The sequence below is a fragment of the Dermacentor variabilis genome, chromosome 7 (genome assembly GCF_050947875.1).
Source record: "Dermacentor variabilis isolate Ectoservices chromosome 7, ASM5094787v1, whole genome shotgun sequence".
Lineage (NCBI taxonomy): Eukaryota > Metazoa > Arthropoda > Arachnida > Ixodida > Ixodidae > Dermacentor > Dermacentor variabilis.
The window spans coordinates 30,963,767-30,984,633 of NC_134574.1; positions in this window are offsets into that span (position 1 = coordinate 30,963,767).

Here is a 20,867-nt window from a genome sequence, read left to right on the forward strand (position 1 = left end):
GTGCGTGCACGGGAGCCACGCGCAGTATCGCCGTGTGCGAGGCGTTGTTGCCTAGGGGCTTTAGCCATGATGAGTCGCTTGGAAGGGTAGTTCACGAGAATGCTCGTAACTGGCATGTGGAGAGCTCTCTGCGGCACTATGAATCACTTTTTTTATTCAGACAAATGCATTCATCGTTGGCGTAGTTTATCAGCCACCTTCTGCGTCCCTTCAAACGTTCAACATTTAGATACTCTATTCGGGTGCCTCTCCTATCACAAACGAGACCTGTAGTAATAGTGGACCATTTTTGTGATCCAATGCAGCCACCATATATATATATATATATATATATATATATATATATATATATATATATATATATATATATATATATATATTCTTCATTTAAAATACCGTACAGTAGGCCCTATATGGGCATTGTGTAAGGAGGGTTCAAAATCAAGCAAAAAGAAAGGGTAAGCAGCCTTCTGAAGTCTCTTACAAAAGATACGCCTCAATGCAGAGCCCATCAACATTACTACAAAGATCAAAACATGAAAAAGGAAAAAGTGAAGTAATGAAATCCCACAAAAGTACACTTCAAGGAAATAACACAATGAAAATTTAACGTAAGACACTAATACTAGAAATTAAAATACAGGAAAAATGAACAGATCAGGGAGCACAATGCTTCAAGGGATATTTCGGGAGGAAGACGCAAAAAAGCAGGAATATATACAGGCCCTACAAGTGAACACTTGACGCAGCATAAAATAGCAATTCGTAACAGCGAGATAGCCATGCATGAATAAAAAGAAAAACATCACAAGAAGTTAGAAGCACGTTGCCAAGTGCAAAAAAAGAAGGTAAAGGGATTTGAAGGTGCTAATAAGAAAAATGCTCGCGTAGGATATGACGAAATTTTTCTTGATCTGACTCGGAAGCAATGTGATCAGCCAGATTGTTTCACAAGCGAATGGCCGTAGGGAGTGCGGAAAAGTTTTAAGCATGTGTCGTACCTTACATGCGCGCAACACTTAAGTGGTTATTTATTCAGTGGGACGTGTTTGAGGCAATCTGGATATGCAGTTTGGATTGTGTGGCATTGTGTGTGTAACAAGGAAAACAAAGCGATATTACGGCGAAGAACTAAAGGCTGGAGGGAATGATCGACTTTCATTTGCGTTACGCTGGAGTGGTGGCTATAATTACACGAGATGAAACGGGCAGCCCGCTTCTGGACTGATTCAAGCATGTCAATTAAGTAGGTAGGATGTGGGGACTGGATGGATGTTGCATATTCGAGCTGTGGACGAACAAATGTCCGATAGGCCAGTTTGCGGATGGTGGAAGGTGAATTACCAAGATTAAGACGGAAGTAACCTAATGTCCTTGACGCTTTTGCGCAAATGGCTGCAATGTGGTCTGCCCAGGAGAGGTTTTCGCTTAGGTGAACACCCATATATTTATATGATACTGTATGCACCAATTCTTTATTATTGACGTTGTACAAAAAAGTGAGTTGTCACGGTTACTACAAGAAGAAAATACCTGACTTTTTGATACATGTAAAGCAATTAAACAGGTGTTACACCAATTATGAATCAGGCTAAGATTATTATGAAGGGCCACGTGGTCGTCAATACTGTTAATTGATCTGTAAATAATGCAGTCGCCAGCGAAAATACATAAGCGAGAAGAAACATTACGTGGCAAATCATTTGTGTAAATTAGTGAGAGTAACGGGCTCAGAACGATGCCCCGAGGCACACCAGGAGTAACGTAAGGAGATGAAGCAATATTGTTAACTACTGTGAACTGTGGACGACTCGAAACAAGATTAAGAAGCCATGTGAGAGTGAAGGAGTTAATTATATATATATATATATATATATATATATATATATATATATATATACAAAATTCCATTTACTAATATAATAAGTGACAAAGACTGGGAATGCGTCAGTTGTGTTTAACAGTCCTAGACCTTCTTATTATTCACACATGGCGAACCATGTGGGCCCGCACAAGTATTTGAATTTGCGTATATTTCTTGCAACTATATAAAATCTCCAGATCATACCAAGAAAAAATGCAATGAGTGCCTCAGAAAGGTCCCGGATCCCACCCAGTAGCAGCAGTACAGCGTACATAAAAATATGCATTTGCTACGATTCCATTATTTCAACAATGTGTTGTACTCGGATTGTGGGTCTGTAACGTAAATGTATCGCCAGTTTACTTCATAGTATTGTCGAGGTTATGCGCTGCGAAGTACAATGAACATTATTACTTGCAATACTCACAAGAAAAGAAGACAGCCCCCCTCCCTTTCAGATGTTTGTGACCTTGAGTATATTAAAACCCGATTTCCAGTGGAGCCGTTTCTTTCGAGCAGTTGCAATAAAAGTGTCAGTTTCTTGAATCGATATCACATACTTTAAAAAGTTGGCCGTATATACATAACTCTCCCGTTTCATATCTTCCGCGCATGTAATGCTTTCGAGCACTTCTTGTTGGGAATTGTTAAAAATCGAGTATTCATAAACGCAATGTTGCTTCCTCATAACATTGCCATGGTGTTTTGTATCACTTCCTTCCCCGTCCACTCAATTTCCGTTACATTTGAAATTTGTTGAGCTCACAGTTCTCACAGGGCACCAGAAAAAATTATTTGTTCGCAAAACACATTTATAAAGCTAAGGATCACTTGCATGTGCAATTTAGTGGAAATGCCATATTTTTTTCCCTGTCTTTTCAGCTTACCTACATGTTGCCCAAAACACGCCCTTTATTTTTGCCAATTATAAACAATATATCTTCTTGAGTTCACCAAGAGCATCGCTGATACCCTGTCGGAACGTGTTATATGTGGCTTGAAAATATATGGTAAAGAAAAACGACGACTGAGTAACTATTTCCAATGCTTCGAACTGGACCAGTAACGGAAAAGTTTTGTCGCGCATTGCAGTCACCATGTCATCTCTCCGCTTTCCCCAAAATATAAACCTTTTGTAACCTACAGCGAAGTCGGGACAACGGAAAACGTAGCTGACAGCGGCCATATCACACGCTTTAACACTTCGGTAAGAATTTGCTAGAACGGCTGTGTTTGATCCAACCATTCTTCGAACGGAGAGTTTGCATAGTGTACCACCAAATATCAGTAAATCTGGTCTTGGTGGCTTTTATAGTTCTGCCAAGGTAGAGGTATCAATTCGCCGCCTCTCGTTAGACAATGACAAACACGTTGGAAAGTCATCAGGCTGAAGCTCCACGAACTTGCCCCTGCCTGGTACGGTGTACACCGACTTCGGCCACCAAGGAGGAGCCAAGTACCTATCCAATTGAAATTTAGATGTCTTGTGAGCCCCTTCGAGTTCACTTACGACTGCTTTAGTGACACAAGCACCATCTCTTGTCTTCAAATCAATGAAACAACCCCAGCTGCACCTACTCCATAAGTTTCACTACTCACAGGCATATCATGCCTTCAGGCTTCCAACCTACCATTATCTCTGAAGTGCCACCATAGACACTGCATAGACCACTGGCGCATATTCAAATACACTGGATTTCTAAGTCGCGTATCCCTTTCAGTGGCCTAAAACAACTCACTTTGGCTTGTTGGCTTTACTATACGATGGCTCAGTGCACTTATACAAATACGGATTTGTTATTTCATGTGCCTCGACCGCGGCCTTTGTAACTCCTCAGCTGGGCGCATCCCGCCAATAGAAATTGGACCAGAAATCGTCTTCAACTGCAGCATAACTAGCTGCAATACGGGAAACTGTCCGTCTTTTCTTCTACTAGACACCAAGTACATGCACTGTACTTTTTGATGCAAAATCAGCGCTGCAAGCCATCGATTCTCTTTCGAGGAGAGACCAGTTTTACGTGCTAGCATTACACGTCCTAGAGACATTTGATCTTACTCACAGGAGCGGACACTCAATTAACTTCTGATGGGGACTTGGTCACTGGGACTTGGCCAGTAACGTGCCAGCTGATGCCGAAGCAAGAACCGCTAGCTCTAAAGCCGTCGATTTAAAGATCCCATAGTCACGAAGCGATGTAAACTCTTTGTTGACGGCGCTAAAGCTTGATTGCACAACACATTATTGGGCTCAACCAGACCAACGGTACAGGCGCTTGCGGAAAATAGACTATGACAGGACTTTTCTCCACTCGTCAAGTCTGCTGGCCTCCTTCAGCCTTTGGATCGGCCTCCGGTAGCGTTCCAGTAAGTGGGAATGGACATTCTTGGTCCGTTCCCCACGTCACTTGCAAAACAAGTGGATAATCGTGACAACTGACTCGTTCTGCTGAGACGAAAGCTGTGCCGCTGGGAACAGCTGCTGAAGTTGCCAGCTTCTTCGTCCACAACATCGAGCTTCCTCCCGGTGCACCCGCTGTATTCAATACTTACCGCGGTGCAGCATTTACAGAAGAGTTATTAGAAACTTTTAGCATGTCCGCTATTCTGGCAAACCGGGGCGGTTTGGTCCGATTACCGGATGGTCGGGGGCGTAAACGTGAGCACCTGGAGCGATGCAGCCGCCTGGTGTTGTAGAGCTCCATCATACAAACACAGAGCTAAAATTGCAGTAAGCTACTTTATTCTGCTTCGCTGCTGGTGCACATTTTTGACAGCGGCGTAATTGTGTTCACAATTACGCGGCTGTCAAATACTTGCACCCCAGCTAAGAAGAATATAATAATTGGCTCAGTCTTTATGTGGTTGAGCTTCGAACCACCAGCTGGCGCCACCAATCTGGCCACTCACGTTTACGCCCCCGACCATCCGGTAATCTGCCCAAACCGCCCCGGTTTACCGGAATAGCGGAAACGCTAAAAGCATTTATTTCAACAAATCGTCACGCTAATGCACACCGACCACCGAAAGACCACAGCCTATCAACCTCGAAGCAACGGCTTAACGGAGCGCCTAAATAAAACACTCGCCAACATGCACTCTATGCACATTGATGTGGAACACAAAGTATGGGATAAAATTTTGCAATACATGACGTTTGCTTACAATACCGGTCTGCAGGAGACCGCCGGGTTTACACCATACGAGCTCGTTTACGGACGTCGCGTTAAAACAGCTTCAGACAGCATGATCCCGGTAGATCACGGAGCCACAAGAATTGACACCACTGATGATGTCATCGAGAAAACCGAGGAAGCTCGCCAGCTTGTTCGGAATCGCATTCGCACCCAGCAGAGTACCGACGGCTGTCGTTACAACCACACCCCACGTAACGTCCAGTACTCACCAGGCGGCCTCATGTGGGTGTGGACACCTATCTGGCACCATGGGCTCTCTGAGAAAATAAAGTTGTACGGCACCTACGAGGTGATGCCTCAAAGCTCTGATCATGGTTCTAACCGACGCCATTCCCGTACTGAAGTCGTCCCCGAAGTACTGATAAAGCCGTACTACGCACGCGAGGGTTAATCAGCGCTCACAAACCGCTTCAGCGTTGTGTACATTCCTTGAAGTTTCTTTCTTTCTTTTTTTTTGAGAGACCATGTCTGAAACGCAGAGTTCTCTTGGGATATTGGGAAAGTTAGCTAAAAACAGCAGCATGACACTTTCAAAGACTTGCTAAGAATTTTTAGCGGTGTATTTTATCAACATGTGTTCATTATCGCACATCAACTTGGCGTATGTTCCCTTATGTTCGCAAAATCTCACTTCAGTTGTAGTTGTAACTATACCAGCGAAGCAGGCTAAGTTTTACCGGGCTCACAAAGCACACTAATAACGCTATGGACAACTTCCATATCTATTCTACTGGAAAACGTGCATTTAACCCATTCAAGTGCAACATTGCCTACACGTTGGCCATACCATGCCCCTTATTTGGCTTAGATATAAAGAAGATGTCTTGTTCAGCTCACCGATGACACCCTAGAAACAAGCTACGAATTGCGTATGATACAGGAAAATGCATAGAAAAATGGTGGTTTAGTTATTAACTACAACACTTTAATTTAAAGCAGGAAAGTGTAAGTTTCGGAACGCATTGCATTGTAACTTCTCTATTTTCGCGGAATATCAACCATGTCTTGTGCTGTTGTTTTAGCAATCCGGTAAACATTTGGATTAGTGGCAGTATGACACTATGGTACGCTTCAATGAGTAACTTTTTACAAGGGCAGTAATGAGCTTACACAGAATTAACATATATCGATCGTCACTCATAACATTGTTTCGAAGTTCAAATAAATATAAACCCGGTGCTCCGCGTATTCTAAGGAAGATACCGAGGAAAACCAACTAAATACCTCGTACGTCGCATAATATTTGGGAGAAAGTGACCATCCAGTAACTGTTTTCGGAGCACATAAGCAACCTACACAGTGCGAATTTTCGGCACACGTAACCCAAAGTGGCCCGTGTTTTTTTTAAACACGAAATATCTGCTGTTTCTTCTCCGGCCGGGAAACATATGGTAAAATAGCTCTTATTTAGAAACAGTCTGAAAATAAAATTGTCAAAGCTAGAAGTGATGCATGCCTTTAGAAAAAATTAAAGCGTTCTATTGGTATTGAACTGGCTCTAACGTCTGACCGCGACCACTTTCACGAGCATATCAAGGATAAGTCTTGATTACACGATTACATTCGATAGTTATACTTCTAAGACGTTTGAAAAGATTGTTGATGGTTTTGAGCTACTGAGACTGCAACGCTACGCAGCGTATCTCTAGACAGAGAATAAATAACTCCAGCATTTGATCATCCATCGATTTCCTGTAGTAAGGCACACCGGTAGCGTTTGGTCCGGCTAATTATAATACTTCATCCGGACATGTGCCAAGCTAATTGTGTTTTAGAATACGGAAATAGTTGTCCCAAAAAATTGGGCATGATGCAAGTTGCGCAAGCTAACATTTGAATAAAGGGAAAATCAAACATCCACCCGTTCGTAGCAATTGCTACAAAGGAAACCCATACGGGTTCCTCGAAAGAAAAGCCTCATAGTTGAAGAAATATCCGTCCTTGTCCGGGACTCGAACCCGGGACCACTGCCTTTCCGGGGCAGCCGCTCTACCATCTGAGCTAACCAGGTGGCTAGCAGATGGCAGGGCGAAGTCGAACTTGTCGACAACTCGAAGCAAAGGCAAGCGTTTGACGTAATAGTTCTGCGGAAACCCGCAAGGTGGAGAGAAGTAATGAATAAAGGGTTTCCGGTTTCCGCAAAACTATTACGTCAAACGCTTGCCTTTGCTTCGAGTTGTCGACAAGTTCGACTTTGCCCTGCCATCTGCTAGCCGCCTGGTTAGCTCAGATGGTAGAGCGGCTGCCCTAGAAAGGCGGTGGTCCCGGGTTCGAGTCGCGGACCAGGACGAATTTTTCTTCAACTATGAGGCTTTTCTTTCGAGGAACCCGTATGGGTTTCCTTTGTAGCAATTGCTACGAACGGGTGGATGTCTGATTTTCCCTTTATTCATTACTTCTCTCCACCTTGCGGGTTTCCGCAGAACTATTACGTCAAGCTAACATTTGCTGGGGCGGGAAGAGGCCAGGGTCCGGCTTTGTCCGCAACGCGAGTGTATATGACATATCCCGCGCGTCGTCCGCTAGACGGCGTCCTGAGAAGGCACAAAAGACAATCGTCGCTGTCCAAGCAAGCGATGCGTAGTAAATAAGAGACTCACTTATGCTGTCACTGTTTTAAGAAAGAAAATTTAGCTTCAGCTGTAGTTTTGTTGGGCTTTCCAGCGCGCAGCCAAATTGCCTGCTTTCAACATTGCGGCATGGGTAAATGTCACACTTCGCCTCCCACTTTTGAGAAACGAGTGGCAGATGCCCCCCTTGGGTAGGTACGCCTAAGGCCCGAATTCACAAGTACAAGTGTCACTGCAAGATGTGTAATATTTTTTGATCAGATTGTCCGACTCGAGCAATTGTTTCTTCAAGTCGTTCGAAGCACCATTAAGTAAGCAAAATGAAGCTTGCTCGGGGATGCTCTTGCGCAAAGCCAAAGGTTACATATGGGCTTTGAAAGACCCAAAAGGGCAAACCATCTTAGAAAGTGCAAATAAGACTGCATTTGCTCGCTATCTCCTCAACATAGAAAGCTCTGAAAAAGTACTTGACAAGCTGGCCGTACAACAACATTTCAACTTCATCCTCACTCATACAATGAGCAAAGTTCACGAGTAAAAGCTCTATGGATGCATTTCAGGATAGGTGGGTAAATTAATAATCCGACAGCATGGCCTCGTACAAGCGTGTTCTGGTGCAAATTTAAGTAAAATCTTCAAGAAGTGTCAACTGCCCACTACACATCGTGTCCATTCAGAGTAGCCTAGCAGCTCTTCAAGAAAGTGTAGGCACATCTGTTACTGCAGCAAAGTGGTAACCAGTTTTAGTGCAAGAGAACCACGACTACAAACATCGTGTAGACTACCCTGACAGCTTGTTATCTTTTGTTGAATCTCTACAGCCTTATATCGCAGGCTTTACTTCCAGAAAGGTGGCCGTGACAAACAGCTGTGAGGAATACGTGATGCCCTGGCAAGCGGATAAGGAACTGCCCCTATTCAGGCGAAAAACCGAGGTGGGCTTGTACCTGCTTCGCAGGACGTGATCTGAATTTGCACTGCCGCTGACAACAGGTTATCACAACTGCAAGCTGCACGCCCAAATTTTTACTACGTTCTTGTAAAGTCAAAGCATTTGGTTTTGGATTTCCTGAGCTTGTCTTAAGTAAAGAAATGGTTTTCAATTCTCGATGAACGTATCCTTCACTGTGAGGCTTCGTACTACATTTATATTCTGTACAAGTAAGTGGCCAAACTTCACATGAGCATGAACCTCCGTCACTTGATGAAAAGAAAACCGGGAAGCGAGTGCCGAGAAAGTGAGGTCTGGTTTTACGAGGCTGATTGTTCCGATCTACGAGGCTGATGATAGGAAAAACCACTGATACAGGCCTTTCAACGATGTTCATCCTTGCAAGGAGAACGCAAAAAGGAAATAAATAATGGTAATTGCATCGTTATCGCCCATTTGACTTCCCATTTTTGACCACTTCCCCTTAGTGCTCGCCATAACCGTTAAAAAATGGCGGGGTGACACATTCAACGCGGCGGGTGAGCAGCCGCTGCCTGATTCTTGCCCATGGTAAGATGGCCGCCACGGGTGCGTGTGGCGGTTTCACCGTTGTACTTGGTAGGCAAAAGCAAACTCTACTCCAGCAGTTGTACTTCGACCTCCTTGATTGTAACATCGCCTCGGACTTCGGGTGCCCCGGTCCGCGCCTCGCATTCGAATTTCGGAGGGAACAATGAAAATTTCATGGTTTGATGGGAATGCATCAGAGGGCCCCACACGATTGGATAAACCTCGCAAGGAATAAAAGTGCGCCATCCTTTGAAATCCACAGTCACGGTGCCCTATTTTCCCCTTCTCTTTTTAATGTTAATTTCATCTCTATTCCGAGAATCTGGTTGACACAACACCTCGCTTGACAAAGCGTGCTCTACATATCCTGAATTTTAGCTTAGGAATACCTATGCGCGCGTACTTAAAATGCTCGTTATGGCCCGCCAGCCCAATGTATCATCTAAGTCCACGCATATGCACCAACATACGTTTTCTTGTTTAGTGCAATACAGGGATCACGCTGTGCGAAGGAACGAATTTAGTTATCAGAGCGATTAAATATTCAGCAATGAAAGCCTATGGAACCAGCGAAAATTTGTACTCGATTTGCGAGACGAAAACGGTCCCTGTGATAAAACTACGATATCTATCATAACAGCTGCTGCGGTGTATCTAGTCCGGAGACTCAACTATCCATCAATGCCTATCTCTACTCTCTACACATTGCGTAACACCACTCCCAAAATCAATTTTGAAACACAGTCGCTCAAGTTCACGTGGTATCATAGAAAACCCGAGCGTATCCCTTGCGTAAAAGTTGGAAGCTCTGGCCGTGTCGTTTCATCGCTCGCACGTATTGTTCCACATCGCACTGGCAGCGGTTCTATGACGTGGATGGTGATACCTTCATTTCTTAACGCCATGAAAGACTCAGTTCTATAGTCTCACGCCAGATGGCCGACGCACAGAAATCAAGCTTTGGTTTAATTTCTTTTTTAAGATGAGCTCTTCAAATGTTATAATTTCTGACTACTTTCTAATACGTAGCAATTGGTTGCTTATATGTTAAGTCATTGCTTTTATTATCAGATCATATTCCTTCGACAACATAACAACAAGCATGCACATGTCCTTGCGTTACGCTAGAAAAAGCTATCGAGCCTTGTAGAACGGACATACTCAGAAATTCTGGACATTCTACCTTCGCCTTCCTGTGGAAGTTCACAGCAATGCACATGCTTAATTGATTGGGCAATGTTTCAAACAATTTTATTTCTATATAATTGTCGAGTATCAACAAATTCCAGATGTATGCACCAAGAGGTCAGTCCTCTGTAACAACATGTGCATTTATGGCACTTGGTCAGAACACTTGCGGTGCGTTAAAGCAGTGTTTTGTTCGGGGGTGGGCGGGTATATCACTCGCTAAGAACAAAGGCTTTGCACTGTCTTCGCAGAGCGCAAATTGACTTGAAGACGTGCGAAATTGAAACCGTAAAGCTATTTATTGCTGCTGGAGTTTCCAACGGTAATTGAAGAGCGAGTGCCATTCAGTCTGTTTGCACGCGCATGTTCTTGTGAGGCAACAGGGAAGGAGAGAGAGTGTATATGGGTAGTGGACACCTTAAGCGTGCGTGGTTGTCTACTTGTATTTGCGTGTACTTACGTATGGGGAGTGCTTAACGCTTGATTCACCTCAGCCACGGGTCGGCCCAGTATTGCACTATCTTCGGGACCGGCCCAAGTATGGGGAGTTCTTAACGCCTGCGTCACCTCCGCCACGGGTCGCTCTGGCCTTACACTGTCTTGCGAATTTTGTTCTACACGCGGACACGATAGTGGGGAAAGTAGCGCTTAGCAGCTTTGCTGTAAAAAAAGAACAGGAAAACGAACACCTCAGCCGTCAGTATCGCCACCGCAGATTGCGTCGCAATGGCACCGTCACCATCGCCACGGCTCCCTGAGCAGCTACCAGCTTGTTCTTTTTCGTTATCTTCCTTCCCTCTGCGGCAGCGCATTGTCTTGATGCTAGCTACGCGCTAAATCTGCACCATCATCGCGCCATGCATCGCTTCTGCGACCAGAAAAGCTTTAGGCGACGCGCGTTCACTGTTATATCGACACTAAACCTTTGAACAGCTTGCTTTTGAAATAACCGGGTGAATAAAAATCGAAAGTGGACTGGCCACAAGGAACATGCGCACGGGGTCATACTATTGATGACAGCATCACAAAAGACTAGGTGTGGTCAGGTTGGCTTTGCAGGTTAGCAAACATTACCTAATGGGTTAGTTTGTTCATTATAGCAGAAAAAACAGCGTTTCACGTTGTTAGCGCCCTGTGTGTTTGTGGTTCCTCCTTGGTATCCCCTCTTGAAGCAGTGTTCTTTCTCTTACTTTACAGCTGTTCTTTCTCAGCGTCAGTTGTGCTTTCCAAGGGCATTTAATTCGAAATTTTTTGTTCGCATAGCTCTTACAGAAACATGTTAAATCACAATTTCTTCGCTCGGCTGAGTGATCTCGAAGAGGCGCTCCAAGCTGTTCATGATCTGTAGCCACCTAAGAACAATTACAGAAAGTTTAATTAACGTAGCTTCGTTATTTACGCACACAACATCTCAAGTTACTCCGCATCCAGAGGTTACCAATCTGAAAACAAGAATGATAAAATATATGTCACCAATATTTATATCGGTAAAATAGATTTTTGTGCCGTTAAAAGCAGCCGGCATATTGATAAGGCTGTAGGCTTCTTACAAAACAAATGAGAAAGCTTGGACAAGTTGTCTTGGCGCAAATCAACTTCATGAGATTAAGCAGATGTGCCCAACCGTGCAATTCTGTTCTTATATTCGATTCTCCTACATTATACAAGAAGTGCCTCAGCGCCACGGTAAATCAAACAAGGTGTGCAAGAACATTGTGTGCGCTTCAGATTAGAATTCTTAGCGATGATGTCATCAGGCTCAGCTTCCAGGCATCATCTCTAATAAAAACAGCTTCCTATGGGAAAGCATTGGATACATTTTCAGTACTTTGTAACATGTGAATCAGTGCGGACATGTACATTATTAACTGTACATGTACATGTACTGAAATATTAAGCTGAGGGTTTTGCTGCGTATATATTTTGGCTATCTACTGTTACGATCTAAAGAAGACCATACTGTGAATTTGCAACAGTTCATGCTGACATAAGTACAGTCACGTGAAATATCAGCTACGACACAGTACCCGTGGTGTAACTGGCCCCTTGGATACAGGGTGTTAAGAACGGCCAGCTGCTGTGCAAGTTTTGCCAACCTGTTGCGACTGCGAGCGTCATCTTTTCTCGGAGCGCGCCGCCAACCTATAGCGACGGCGTGACTAAGCCGACTTTGTGTCAGGAACAATACGCGCGTCCTCCACTCTTCGTCGCTTGAGCTAGGATGCGTTTGACGAAGCAGGCTTTGTGCTGAAACTGCCACCGTTACGCTTTAGCCTCGTCGCCGTTGTGACTGAATGAGTTCGGCGAGCCAACACTTATTACCGAAATTCCCAACGCCGCCTGTTCTGTTATGAGCGGGGGAGTTGCCGCGCGAACGCAGTTCAAGGCTCCTTCCCAAGCGCCGACCAAGACGCGAGGCAATGTGCTACCCGGGCGCGCTACCCGGGTCAGCTCCGAGTTCTACGAAGCCCTCTGATGTCGGCTCCGGACCGTGCACCTGTACCTGAGTGTGTGTGCGCGCGTGCGTGTGTGTGTGTGTGTGTGTGTGTGTGTGTGTGTGTGTTTGTGTGTGTGTGTGTGTGTGTGTGTGTGTTTGTGTGTGTGTGTGTGTGTGTGTAAGCCTTCCCGGGGAGAGGCGGTGTGTTTTCAATGACTGGACGAACGTTTCCATCCCCTTAAAGTCAAGGGTGGGGGGGGGGCGGTGCGAGTGCTTATTGGCCGCTGTTGTGCGGATGCTACACTTTCTTAAGCAGTCATGTTAGACTGACACCCTCTCTCAAGCAGTCAGGTTAGACTGATGTACTTTCTTAAGCAGTCATGTCAGACAGACACTCTCTCAAGCAGTCGTGTTAGATTGACGTACTTTCTCTCGCAGTCATGCTAGACTGATGAAGTGCATGTAAATACTGTAAATAAACCCATATTCCTCGTTCTCGATGAGAAGCAGTCCTTCCTTTCATCAAAGTCCTCAGCGTGGATAAGTTGGACGATGGCATGTGCCAGCTACCTTCGAATTCATATCGGACTCCAATCTTGAAAACGGTTTAGGAACGATGGGATTGAACCCCCAATCATAACAACTGGCTGACAGCAGTGACATGGACTTTGCGACGTGGTGATGTGTCTGCGGTGAGTGCTTGGTTCTTGCTTTGATTCTCTAGGCTTCATTTTGTGGTTGTTTTGTTCAGAATAGCAGGGAAGCTAGATTGTTTTCTAGGTTGTGTTTTCCTAGCTAGATATAGCGAGCAGGATCAAGGCAGTAAAGCAGCAACCATGCAGTTAAGGAGACTGCTGAGAGACGAATTGTTGATTGTTGGTGAGGAACTGGGCCTAGATGTACGCAAGGAAATGCTAAAATCGGAATTATTGCAGCTAATTTCCGAACAGGCCAGTGAGGATGAAATTTAAATGGGGTTGGGACTTCTCAAGAAAACAGAAGAACGGGACAAAGAGAGGGAGGAACGTGAGTTAACAAAAATGCAACTTGAAGTTGAAAGCAAACGCTTGGAGTTGTCTCAAGGAAATGAAGGGGCTCTGGGACAATCAAGTGAGGCAGAATCATACCGCATGGACAGGCTGTTAAAGCCATTTGCGGTCGGAACCGACATAGGCTTGTTCCTAAGCATTTTTGAAAGGACTTGCGAGTAGATGAACTTCGACCCGAGTACATGGCCACAGCGGTTGCTGTCTATGTTGCCGTGCGAGGCAGCAGAAGTAATCGCCAGACTGAGTGCACAGGATGCATATGATTATGCAAAAGTTAAGGCTAGTCTCTTGAAGAAATACCGCTTTTCAGCCGAAGCTTTTCGGCAAAGGTTTAGAAGCACAGACAAGAAAGATAGCGAGGGGTACCGGGAGTTTGCATACGGCTTCAAGGCCAACCTAGTCGAGTGGCTGAAAAGCGCGGAAGCGTACGACAGCAGAGACATGATCATTGAATGCGTGTGTCTAGAGCAGTTTTGCAAAACCATCCCCCAAGCTGTTAAACTGTGGGTGCAAGACAGAGAGAATGTAAACACCGTGGAATGGGCGGCTGAATTAGCCGGAGTACGCAACGCGTAGAAAGTTGAACGCCGAGGACGGAAATTGAACGGTTGAAATGGACCGCAGAAACCATTTCCGTTCAAAAAAGGTTCGCAGGCTACATGATCGGAGCCTGTAGATGGGGAGGAAAAGCCCACAGAAAAGAAGGAGGAGAAACTTAACGAGGAAACCGCACAAAAGGAACAGAAAAGAAAATTCGAATCTTTTAGGCCCATTCGCAGTTATAAATGCCACAAACTGGGACATATAGCTGTAAACTGTGGGAAGCCTAGCGTAGTTTTTTTTTTCCTACGTAGAGGAAAAAGACGAGAATATGGAACATTTAAGCCCCTATCTTCACGACCTGCAAGTTAATGGAAAACCATGCCGAGTGCTAAGAGACAGTGCCTCTACGATGGACATTGTCCATCCGTCTTACGTGACGGTAGATGAATTCACCGGAAAAGTAGCATGGATCAAACAGGTTGTAGAAGAACACAGCGTGTGTCTGCCCATGGCCAAGTTCAAAATCAGTGAACCGTTAGGTGAGCTAGTGACCGAGGCTTCAGTTTCCAAATTTTTGTCACTGCAGTACCCTTACATCTTTTCGAATCGTTCGAATCAGTTACTGCGTGACAAAGGGCTTAAACTGGGAGAGGGCCTAGTACAGGCATTGGCGCGAGGCCAAGCTTGTAAAATCGCGTCACTTTTGGCTGAAAATGCACAAGCTGCTCCAGCGGAAGCAGAAAAGGGGATAACTTCAATACCCGAATCCGAGCTAGGCTCGAGGGATGAAAAATCAGTAGAGGAGAGCCTGCCAGCTGACCAGCTATATGGGAGCGTATCACTAGAGTGTCAAAGTTCAAGCCTGCAGGAAGAGCAAGCTGACGCACTCACAAGCGAGACAGGGTCGTTGTTATCACCGGCCTCAAAGAACTTTGATCAGCTCTTACGTGTACATAGAGAGTCATTGGCAGCCGAGCAAAAGAATGATGAGTGCTTAGCTAAATTACATCACACAGCCAAAGAAGGCATTGCTAGAGGAGGATTGTTGTATCGACACTACAGAGATCGAAAGGGTAGGATTTTAGATCAGTTAGTGGTACCTACTAAGTATAGGGAGGACCTTCTGAGTCTATGTAATGGAAATGGGTGGTCCGGCCACATAGGCATAAACAAATCAAAGGAAAGATTGCTTATGGAAAACTACTGGCCTGCCTGTTTCAAAGACGTAGAAAACTTTGTAAGATCATGCGGCGCCGGCCAGCGCTCTGGTAAACCAGGAGAGACATGGAAAGCTCCACTAAAGGTAGTCTCCTTAATAATAGAACCTTTCATACGACTTGTAATAGACACGGTAGGGTCTCTACCAAACACAAAATCAGGTTACAGGTACTTGTTTACCATGCTGTGTCCGGCTACAAAGTTTCCAGAAGCAATCCCTCTGAAAGAGCTCAGCTCCACCAAAGGAGTAGACGCGCTTTTGACAGTGTTTTACCGAATTGGGTTTCCAGCCGAAATTCAGGTGAATCAAGGGTCAGTATTCACGAGCGCACTGACTTCAACATTCTTGCAAAAGGGGCGAGGTAAAGTTAATACACAGTTCTGTCTATCACGCTCAGTCAAACAGTGCAGATAGGTGGCATTCAGTGCTTAAGCGAGTTTTGCGTGCGCTCTGTTACGAACATAAAGGAGGACTGGGAGAACTGTCTGCCGGCAACTTTGTTTGCTTTGCGAACGGTTCCACATGAAGCGACAGGGTTCTCGCCAGCAGAACTAGTGTATGGGAGGACACTCCGTTCTCCACTGAGAATGTTAATAGAGATGTGGGAGGAAAAAGGGGAGAGTCCAACAGTGTTTGAATACGTGGTAAATTTGCTGGAAGGCTAAGCGCAACCCAAGAACTAGTCGAAAAGAACATGGGAGTAGCTCAAGAAAATGCCAAATTCTATTACGACAAGAACGCAAGACTTCGTACGTTTAACGCCGGAGACCAGGTAATGATGCTTCAATCTTCAAGAAAGAACAAGCTTGAAGTTCACTGGGACGGGCCTGTTCTAGTCTTGCACAAACTTTCATATACTAACTATGCTCTGAAAATACCCGGTCGCAGGAAGGAGGTGAGAATATATCACTGCAATTTGATGAAGCGGTATATAGAGCGGAGCGGAGTCGTTAACTATGCTATGAAACAGCAGGATGGCACGAGCACCAAGTTTAAGGAGTATAGGGCGACCTCCAACTCTGAAATCGGCCTGGAAGAAGCAGTAAAACATTCGGTAAGCTCGCGCGCTCTAAGACCGGAGCAGTTAGGTGAGCTAAAAGAGGTGTTAGGGGAATATCTCGACAGATTCAGTGATTGGCCGGGGAGAACCGAACTAATAACGCATGAAATAGAGCTGACATCAACAGAACCCGTAAGATCAAAGCCTTACAGGGTGTCTCTAAGACAGAGAGAGATTATGGAGGCAGAGATACAGCGTATGCTAGAGTTGGGAGTTATTGAGCCCGCTGAGAGTGACTAAACGTCACCGCTAATACTGGTAGAAACCCGTAACAAGGACCCTCGTCTGTGTGTTGACTACAGGAAGTTAAATGCCATCACTAGGGATCAGCTGTGCCCGATACCCAACATTGAGGAACGAATTGAAAGAGTTAGCGCTGCTAAATACATTTCAACTATAGATACTGGGTACTGGCAAGTTCCCCTTTAAGAAAGTACCAGCCGCTATGCCGCATTCATCTCACCTGTAGGCACTTTTCGCCCCCTCGCACTCAGCTTCGGGCTAAAGAACGCCCCGGTTAGTTTCTCAAAGTTAATGGATATTGTCCTAAAAGACTTGCAGGAGTTCGCCTTGCCATATCTTGGTGATGTAGCACTTTTTTTGGACAGCTGGGAACAACACGTATCGCACCTCAAACAGATGTTCTCACGGTTGAGCGAAGTCGGCTTAACGATGAAAGCAGAAAACTGTAGATTTGGTTGTTCACAGGTTACTTACCTGGGCCATGACGGCAAGGCCGGCCGAGCTGAAAACAGCTACGATTGGATAATTTTCTCAGCCACGCACGAAAACAGACATTCGTTCATTTTTGGGACTTGTGGGGCACTATCAACGGTACATTCCGAATTACTCGCCAAATGCGGACGCCCTCCGAAAGGCAGCACCGAGTAGCGTACACTGGGATAAATACAAAGAGAACGCTTTCCAAAGTTTGAAAATGCTATTGGTTTCTCGTCCTGTGCTTCGCGCGCCTGACTACGCAAAGAAATCCATAGTTCAATGCGACGCAACCGACAAAGGTACGGGCGTGGTACTTAGTCAGGTCGGCGACAATGACGAGGAGCATCCTGTCCTCTATGCCAGCCGTAAACTAAATGTAAGAGAGGAAGCCTACAGCGCTTCAGAGGAGGAATGCGCTTGTTTAGTTTGGGACCCCCAGAAGTTTTCGTGTTACTTGTACGGAGCGAAGTTCATCTTCGAGACTGACCACTGTCCTCTGACGTGGCTCAATCAAATTTCACATAAAAATGGCCGCTTGCTCCGATGGAGTCTCACTCTCCAAGCATGCAACTTCTCCTTTAGATATAAGAAGGGAAAGTTGCATAGAAATGCGAATGGTTAGAGCAGACTAGGTTGAATTCTGCGTTTGAGGGTTCCGCCTAAATTTTAGGATTACTAATGTTAATTTTGTTAAGCCAAGAAGATTCCCTCTCATTTAGCAGGATTACCTCCATGATTGCTGAATTTGTCTGCACGAAATTGCTTTTAAAAAATTGGCATAGCGAAATGCCGCATTTTTGTTTCTGCACTTATGTTTACCTTGAAGCCTAGCGGGTCTAAAGTGAGAGCCGATGTACGTCATCTCGGCGCAGAGCCGTGTTGTGGGGTTCATTTTGCAGTTGTCTATCCTTGTTGGATGTTTTGGGGTGGTGACATTACACAAGTGGTCGCTGCGAGCCAAGGCATCACCCCTTGACCACCAGCCGTTCTCTTCCTGCCCAGCGGTTATCTGCGCTAGACAGTCGAGATTTTCTGGGCCATGGAGGCGCTGTTAAGAACGTCCAGCTGCAGTACAAGTTTTGCCAACCAGTAGCGACCGCGGGTGTCATCTTTTCTCGGAGCACCGCCGCCAACCTCTAGCCACGGCGTGACTAAGTCGACTTTGTGTCGGGAACAATACGCGCGTCCTCCACTCTCCGTCGTTTCAGCTACGATGCGTTTGACGAGGCAGGCTTTGTGCTGAAACCGCCACAGTTACGCTCTAGCCTCGTCGCCGTTGTGACTGAATGAGTTCGGCGGGCCAACTATTATTACCGAACTCCCCGACGCCGCGCTGTTCTGCTAAGAGCGGGGGACTTGCCGCGGGAACACAGTTCAAGGCACCTTCACACGCGCCGACCAAGACGCAAGACGATGTGCTAACCGGGCACGCTACCCGGATCAGCTCCGAGTTCTACGAAGGCCCTCTGACACCGGCTTCGGACCGTGCACCTGTGTGTGTGTTTGTATGTGTGCGTGTGTGTGTGTGTGTAAGCCCTCCCGGGAAGAGGCGGCGTGTTTACAATGACTGGACGAACGTTTCCATCCCCTTGGAATCAAGGGGGGGGGGGGGGGGGTTGCGAGTGCTTATATGTCGCTGTTGTGCGGATTCTACACTTTCTTAAGCAGTCCTGTTAGACTGACACTCTCTCTCAAGCAGTCATGTTACACTGATGTACTTTCTTAAGCAGTCATGTTAGACTGAGACACTCTCTCAAGCAGTCGTATTAGACCGACGTACTTTCTCGCGAAGTCATGCTAGACTGATGAACTGCGTGTAAATACTGTAAATAAACCCATATTCCTCGTTCTAGATGAGAAGCAGTAATTCCCTTCATCAGCGTCCTCAGCGTGGATAAGTTGGACGACGGCATGGGCCAGCTACCCTCGAATTCATGTCGGACTCCAATCTTGACAACGCGTTACGAGCGATGGGATTGAACCCCCAATCATAACAACGGTTACATATCACCAAGAAGTGCTAGTTTCATAAATACCAGTCATTGGAAAGTGTTTCGCTGTTGAATTTTTGGTATGTTGGCGCCGAAGTGCAGTCTTGGGGGCACTTGTTACCACGAGCACTATGTTTCTGCTAATATTCATAGGAACTCCACACAATTTCTTTTTTTTTTGTGTGGAGGGGTGAGTTTTCTTTAGCGTATAAAGACTGTTCCAAAGTTATCGGTTAGCTCAAGACGCACCCGCACGTGTTTCTGATATCCAGTACGTTGTCAAAGATTCAATAGCGAAAGAGCCGTATGTTATCAGATTGCGCGCATGAAGCGAATAAAGGCGTTCATTCTCCGTCATATTTGAGGACCCTAGATAGCGCTGCAACGTACGAGTATTCCAATCTGATGAACCGATGATTTTATCCGTAGATCAGATTCAGAGGAAGCAGTATTTTCTGCGAATCCATCGTTGTGTTTCCAGTGTTGTTTCCTTTTACAGGGCAAGCTCGCCTTTATAATGAGTTATATTCGTGACTCACTCTTGTGGAACTGTTTTGATCTTCACATCCTTACAACGTGACTCTATAGACGTGCTACACTTCACTGAGTGAATACTGGGAAATGAACTGGGACTTTGGTTGCGTGAGCTTTTACCCATTTAACGTAACAATTTCTTTTTCATAACTGACTTTCTAATTTAGGAGTTTGTCAGACAGAGCAACCTAATGTCAACAGGAGGTCTTAACAATACAGAAAATTTAAATGATTATTAGTCGCCTTTCAGCTCTTGGTAAGGAATTTCAATAAAGATATCCTTATGATAATTGAAAGCCTATCCGCTTGAGGACGTTTCATCTGAGTTCCCCCTTTACAAGCTGATGCCGACTTGAAGGTGGTGGTATCGTGGGCCCTTGACATATGTCTAACCGTCAAACAAAGATTATTCCGAATGTTTCATTTCAAAAGGCGTAATACTCTCCTGCCCTTCACTGTGGTTCGCAAGCACGCATAAGACGAAAGTGATGCGTAAATAGCGTCGTTTGTCCTAACGCGCAAGCTACCGTAACTCATCTCGCTTATATCGCTGTCATTCAGGCTTAGATAAGACAGGTATATTTTAAATCTACCCATCATGAATACGAAAATAGCTGACCGCGACCAGCCCAGCTAAGTCAAGGAATCATTACTTTTAGTTTCGCTTCCGCGTCCGTTCTGCCTGCATCTGCGGCAAAAGTGAAAAGTGGGCAAGATGGTAAGCCGAAAGGGGGGGAGGGTGAGGTGGTAGTGTAATGGTTAGCGTGCCCAGCTTCCAAATGCAGAATTTCACAAGTACATGGACTCTAATCCCGGTGGTTTGTTTGTGAAGCCAGTTTTCTGTGCTCTCTGGTGACGGCACGTCTGATGAAGCTCAGAATGAGGCGGCAGCCTGGCGACAACGGTAGTCGTTAGGGTAACAGAATAAGCGGGCTTGGAAGGTCGCACCAAAGCTGAAAGTGTATTCAGAGGGAATACAGTATGCTCCTGTCGA